The sequence below is a fragment of the Vigna unguiculata genome, chromosome 3 (assembly GCF_037176805.1).
Source record: "Vigna unguiculata cultivar grain cowpea cultivar isolate G323 ecotype 2 chromosome 3, ASM3717680v1, whole genome shotgun sequence".
NCBI classification, from domain to species: domain Eukaryota; kingdom Viridiplantae; phylum Streptophyta; class Magnoliopsida; order Fabales; family Fabaceae; genus Vigna; species Vigna unguiculata.
Genome location: NC_140794.1, coordinates 26,549,318 through 26,556,733, shown reverse-complemented (window position 1 = coordinate 26,556,733; position 7,416 = coordinate 26,549,318). Strand labels below are relative to the sequence as shown.

The 7,416-nt window shown below is 36.8% G+C and overlaps 2 pseudogenes across 1 annotated transcript; both read right to left on the bottom strand.

The window, feature by feature from the left end:
• Nucleotides 1–721: 721 nt before the first annotated feature.
• Nucleotides 722–2,705, bottom strand: LOC146887649 (uncharacterized; annotated as a pseudogene).
• Nucleotides 2,706–4,085: 1,380 nt separating this feature from the next.
• On the bottom strand, nt 4,086–5,701 carry LOC114176135 (protein IRX15-LIKE pseudogene; annotated as a pseudogene). Its single transcript, XR_014993433.1, has one exon. The product of XR_014993433.1 is annotated as a protein IRX15-LIKE pseudogene (transcript).
• Between the last annotated feature and the right edge of the window lie 1,715 nt (nt 5,702–7,416).

Here is a 7,416-nt window from a genome sequence, read left to right as displayed (position 1 = left end):
TATGGTTTTTGGGTTCAATGCCACCATCAATGTTCATAATTGTATGCTGAAAAGAGGAAGACAACCGAGACAAAGAAAGAAAAGATTGTATATAATATTTACTTTTCCTAGCAGTGTCAATGTTATTTACGTAATAATCTTGGAGATGTGTAGGCATCTTTGTGGCTCTCTTACTTCTTCTCACATTATCATTATTAATGGCATTATCTTGTGTATCTATATCATTATTGCATGGAATATTGTTGTCATCAAGCGTTTCATCATGCGTTACAGTATCATTATAATCAAATTGAATGCTGCAATTATGAGGAGTGGGTAAGCAAACTTGTTCAGTGGATTCATTATCTATGTTATGACAACTAGGGAAAACATCTTCATGAAAAACAACATTTCGTGAAATGATGATGTCATGTTTCTTTAGATCAAATATAACGTACCCTTTGGTGTGAGAGTTTAGGCCAAGAAAGATGCTAGCACGTGCCCGAGGATCAAACTTGGACCTTTTTGCAGACAAAGTTTGAGCAAAGCATAAACAACCAAAGACTTTAAAAGAGCTAATATCATACATCTTATTATGCAATTTTTCATAAGGGGTGGAATTCTTTAAAAGAGGTGTAGGAATATTATTGATTAAAAACGTTGCATGAATCAAAGCATAAGACCAAAACTGTTTTGATAATTTGGTTTGAAAAAGCAAGGATCTAGTGACATTTAAAAGATGTTAGTGTTTCCTTTCAACTATCCCATTCTGTTCAGGGGTTTCTACACATGTTGTTTGATGTATAATACCTTTAGAATTAAAGAAACTTGGCATGTTAAACTCAAATCCATTATCACTTCGTATGACTTTGATCTTAGTATCCAATTGGGTTTCAACATAAGAAATAAAGGTTTTAAGATGCTCTCTAGTTTCAGATTTTGTTTTCATAAGAAAAACCCATGTGAATCTACCGTGATCATCAATTATGGTCAAGAAATATTTGTGCCCATGCAGAGAGATAACAAGGGAAGGCCCCCAAATGTCAACATGCAAGAGATCAAACAAGTTAGCAGCATACGAATCACTATTTGGAAAAGATAATTTTCTTTGCTTAGCCATGTGGCAAATATCATAGTACATGTCTTTAGGACTAATGAAATCAAATCTTTGCCTTAAAATTTCTAATCTCTTATCAGAAGGATGCCCAAGTCTCTTATGCCAAAGATTGCTAATATACATGTTATTAACATTGTGTTTAGAACAAGTAAACACATATAATCCTGCTTGATGTTTAGCTGAACCAATCGTCCTTTTGGTCATCTGATCCTGTATGAAACAACCACATTCAGAGAAAACAACTTGCAATTGTGACTTTTCAATTAATTTGGATACAAATATCAGATTATGTTTAAAATCTGGGATAAACAAAACATCTTTTAAAATAATATCATCATGGAGTTGAACAATGCCTTTATGCGTGGCTATCACAAACAAGCCATTTGGCAAATTAACATTGAGATCTTTAATTCTGTTATGTGAAGAAAACATGGATAGATTTATACAGACATGATTAGTTGCACCTGAATCTAAAATCCAATTATGCGAATGAGAGTTGTAAAGATTAAGAAAGATATTACCTTGTCCCATGGAATTTGTAGAGAAATTACTGACTTGGCTATTCTTGTTTGATTCATTGGAATCATTCCCTGATTTTATGAGTGCCATAAGAGCTTGGTATTGTTTGCTTGTCAATCTAACCTCTTCATTATCCCCATCGTCCTTGACATCTACGTTCTTTGGCTTGTTGTTGACTGACTTATAACCTGGTGGGAAACCATGTTTCTTGTAACAAGTATCAACAAGATGACTAGATTTTCCACAATAATTGCACACACGTTTGCTGGTTTTGCTGGATGGGAAGCCGTTCTTTCGGTAGCATACTGCCTCAGTGTGTCCTGGTTTTCCACAGAAAGTGCAAGTAGTGGTGCTAGAAGCAGCAGCCAAATTCTTGGTCTCCAAATTTACAAAGGCATTGTTAGCCATTATTTGTCTTTCTTGCTGAACTACATAAGAAAAAAATCTTTGAAATAGGAGATAAGGGATCTAACAACAAGACATGCGATTTCACATTACTGTAACAATCATTCAATCCTCATAAAAATTGCATCGCGTGATCTTCTGCTCTTCTTTGCATATAGGTTTCAGAAGCCTTGCATGAACACCTAGGTTTGCATGTGCACCCCATATCTGGTCTGAAGTTCTCAAGCTCGTCCCAGATTACACGGAGTTTCGTAAAATATTCACTTACGCTTAAGTCGCTTTGCTTCAATTGGCCAGCCTCTGTTTGAAGATCTGATATGCGCAACAGATCTCCCTGGAAGAATCTTGCCTTCAAATCATTCCAGATGTCTTCTGCATTTTCCATCCAAAGGATGCTTTGCCTAATGTTAGAAGATACTGAATGAACGATCCATGACACAACCATATCATTGCATCGTTGCCATGCATTGAACAAAGAATTTTCCTTCTCTGGTTTCTTGGCCGAACCATTGACAAACTGGGATTTGTTCTTTGCACTTAAGGCAGTAAGCATTGATTTGCTCCAAGAGTGGTAATTTATAGAGTCAAGAACGGGAGAAACAAGAGCCACGGCTGGGCCTTCGCCAGGATGAAGATAAAGGTAGCTTTCACTGGTTAAGGTCGTCGATGCTTCTTCTTTAGCCATGTTGAAAAGAAACACGAAGATGAAAAACAAGAAACTGTGAAAAAATAGTTACAAGTGATAACAATCAAAGTAAAGAAAAACGCAAGAGCTCTGCTGCCATTTTAAACCCCATGCAGCCTCATGAAGACAAAAAGAACTTAGATGCAGAAACAGGTTTACGTTGACAGAGAAAAAGAAGGTTTGCAGAATGCAACAGAAAGGGGAGAGAGAAAAAACTGAACTGAATTTATTATTATGAAAGCTTATGTACAGAGTAACACTGAAAGGAGTTATATAGCAGAAAAAAGAAACTAACTATTGATTCTGTTATAAACAGAACATTATTTAATTATGAATTTTCAGTTGCTGGACAGTAGGATTTAAGGCTGTTACACGGGTTCTGTTGTATTCTGAGATATGTATGTAATTCGTGTGATATTTTTGTGTGGAAGCCTATGGTGGAGGACTCTTCTTGGCTCATTCTAAGCCCAAACTATAAATTTTAAATATTAAAAAGAACGTTTGGTTTGTTGAGATTTCTAACATTTAAATAAATGTAAAAACCATAATTAGTATTTTGTTATTAAAAATACACTTCAAGAGTTTGGTTTTGGTCCGTACAATATGTTGTTTTGCTTACAAGACCATTCCTTCGAAAAATAACAAAAGAAAAATTAAAATAGTCAAATTCTTGGTTCGTCTAAACCTAAGAATGAGGCTGTTCTGTAAGATATTTGAAGTATAAAATAATTAAATTTTTCAAAATAATTATTAAAAAACAATTATTTTAAAAATAAATTATATATAACAGGTCAAAACAATACTGACACAGTGAGACACGGACACTCTCTAGTACCAAACGCATGTTCCACGATAACAAATAATTTAGTTTTCCTTTTCATTTCAATATTATATGATAATATTAACATCTTAAAAAGTAAAAGGGCTTATCATCGCTGGCAAATTCTGCCGTACCACCACCGACACTCAGCCATAAAAATCCTGACCACTGTTGTTGGGCTAGCTGGTAAGGAAAAACATCTTTAAAATCCTCAAACTGTCATAAATGAACTCGTATCACACATGTGACAACTCTCAACAAAACTACTTACATGAATACCAGATCTTAACCATTATTATTAACATTTGTATAAAGTAGTTGTAAGAATTCATTCCAACTTTCAAAAACTACATCAGTGGAATAATAATTCAAACCCATATATTATATAGAAATAGGAAAAGAAATCCTGAGACTCAAATTAGGACCAGAAATAAAAGCCCTTTATTATCTGAGCCCGCCCCATTCAATTTTCGCCCTCCTTCCGCCTGCAACTTCAGATTTCACAACTTATTAATGGACCACACATAGTTATATTATATTAGTTTAGTTCAGTAGTATAATTTAAAATAATAAATTCAAAACACTCCATTTATATTCCTCGCCCTTTTTTGGGAGAAAAGCATGCCCTACATAAAATACCAACTTAAATTACACTTCCTTTCTTTTCAAATATATATATTTATAAAAAATACAGAAAAAGAAATAAAAAGAAAAAGAGCATTTTACAGATTCTCTAAAATTCCAAGATAATTCTAGTCCTCTTCATCGCCGACATCCTTTGACGACGGCAACGACGAAAACGAGGAACTCGAGTTTCTGCAAAACACGGCGCGTTCCGCGTCGTGAGCCTCACTCGCGACAAGAAAGTGACCCAACGAATCCACCAACTCAACCAAATTCTCTTGGCAGAGAAATTCGTCGCTGAAAACCCTCTCCACCTCTCTCCCGAAATCATGGACGAAGACGTGGGTCTTGCCGGCCTTCGCGCTCCGGGCGAGAACCGCCGCCGTGAAGATTGCCGACATCCGCCCGGGAGCCCCCGGAAAGTACCCCCTGGGCCCGTCGACGAGAATGACGTCCCACGCAACTTGGTAAATGTGGTTGGGCAGATCGTTGATGGCGAGCTTGCATTCGGAGAACAAGAGGTTCTGAACGGGCCGGCAGTCGGCCTGGGCGTGGGCGCGGGCCTGGGAGAGAAGTTTGGGGAAGTCGGAGACTTTGGTGGTGAACTGGACGTCGTAGGCTTCGACGCCGGGGTTGGACTGCTCGAACTTGGAGATGGCGTATTCGTTCTCGTCGAGGAAGACGGTGCGCCCCTGGTGGTTGAGTGCAGCCCAGAGGAAGGACTCGTGGGTGAGACCGAAGACGAGGAAGTTGGGGCGCGGCGTGAGGAGGAGGGCTTTGGAGAGGGCGGCGAGCTCCGCGGAGGACATGGGCTTGGCAGAGACGTTGGAGGCGGCGGCGTAATGGAGGAGCGCTTTGGAGACGGAGGGCGGGAGAGTGGAGAGGGCGGCGGCAGAGGTTGAGGCGGCGGTGGAGGAGATGGTTGTGGTGATGAGGGTGCAGGTGAAGAGTAGTGTGGAGAAGAGGAGGAAGAAGAAAAAAAGAGAGAGGCGGTGGGAAGAGAAGAGTGTTGTGGCGTTGGTTGGTAGAGGGGTTTGTTTGTGAAGAGAAGGGTGGAAGAGTATGAGCTTGGTGTTGTTGGAATTGGTCTTCATTTTGGAGGAGAAGAAGAAACAAATGTGTCTATGTTTGTTCAGTTGTGGGAGTGAAAACAGAGATGAGATGAGGAAGGTGCATTGAAGTTGGGGAGGGACAGAGGAATCGCGGAGTGGATTAAGAGGGTCACACGTATCCCCAGACTCCTGCCATAGGTTGTGGGAACTGTAAATGCCTTGGTCCACTCTCTGTTTAATGTAAACACTGCCAACAATATTTTCAAAATAGCTCAAAAAAAAAAAAAAAAATGTGAACAAGACAAGGTAACTTTCAAATGTGATCTGAAACTTTGAGTTAGTGAGACGCATATCGTGCTTAAGTGTGACAAAATTTAGCATTATCAACCTGATGCCGGCAAAGAAAGGAATAATTATCGTTAATGTTGGCAACATTAAACATAATCGGTATCTGTTGAAAATCATATGCACTACCTAACTGCTATGATTTTGATAACTACCGAGTGTCCCAAGTGAAGCGATGTTGATGGCATTGACCAAGAACTTCACGTTCACATCCCAAATCACGCGATCCTATCTATAGTTTGAGAGAATTAGGGTAATCCTGTTGAGTAGGAAATACACATTAATAAAGTCCAAATCCCCTGATTACGAATTGAATTTTGAATTTGATTATTGTTATGGCGGCAATCAAGGGGAGCTTTAACATATTCTCACTAGACCTTATAATGATTTTTTATTTGTTTTGTTCACGTTTATCCTAGCAACCTTTCTCCAAGCACTATGTCCTTTTTTACTCCTATGTTTGTTTTAGTTAAACTTTAATGGAAGGGTGCTCTTTATTTCTAAGTCACATATTTACTCCTTTTTCCACCGCTTCACCCTTTGTTTTCTTGTGCTTACTTTCCTTTTGTTTTCTGTTTCAAAGGATCTTACTTTAATTATTCATAATTGATTTTTTCTTTCATAGGGGTTAGTTAATTCAATAGTTTCTATCTTGGAATGTCGTCAGGTTTTTAGAGCCAAACTAACTAACCTATTGAAGTAACAACCTCCTTACCAGTTCACAGTTACATTATTATACTAGGTATTATTTTTTATCATCCTTATATAAAGTTAATTATGTTTTTCTTAAATGTTAAATATGCTTTTAGTTGTTAAATATTATATGAAATTGGAATTTATTTTTATTCATAAATTAAAAATATATGATATTTTTAATTAGGTTGACATTTGAGATGAAACATATAAACCGTATAAATAATTTAAATAATAGTTTAAAATATAATTTAATACATACAAAAATAGCGCAATTAGATTAAAAAAATTATATTTATTTATTTTTAAAGTTTGAGGACGAAATTTTAGAATATCGATGAATTCAAATTTAATCATTAATTATTTTTGTACTTACCCGATCCAATAATGTGGTCCAGTAAGGCCCATTAAGTCTTAATGGTATATTATAGAATATGCCCATGAAAGCAAATATTCACATATTAGTAACTATAACAAATCTTAATAGTTTTATTATGTTATGATATTCTTTAGTAACATATATTTACATAATATTTGATATACGAGGTATGTTTTCACATAATAATAATTATTATTATCATTATTTAATTGAGATAAGTCATTATTTTTTTTTATATTATTTATATTACTAGTTTTATCTCATGGACCTTAGGACTCAAAACCCCATAAATACAGCTAGTATTCCTTAGGGAAAAAAACACTCTCTTATACTTATTCTCTCTTACTTGAAAGATGTTATCTTTCTTATTAACTTGAACGTCGAAGAGTCTTTTGCAGGTGAGTTTTCTCTTGTGTTTCAATCCTTAGGAGCATCATATTAAGGTTTGTCAAAATCATAAAAATCTTGCCACTTGTCGAAAGGCTTGCCTCAAGTCCCCGGAAAAAACATTTGGTGTCCACCAAGAAAACGAACAACAACACAAAAACTATGACGAGGAGCTCGCTACCTTGCAAGCCCATCATCCTACCGATCTCCAAACGCCGAATCAAAAGCATAATACATGAGGTTAATTAATTACGTTCATTCATTACTAAAATTAATATTGTTTAACGCACTTGGCTGACTTGTTCATCAGAACGTCTTCTACAGGCACATCTCTCATTCGGCTTGGAGCGGACGAGTACCAAGATATCCTGGTCTAAGGAAGAGAATTGATTGTTTGGCACGAATGTAGAA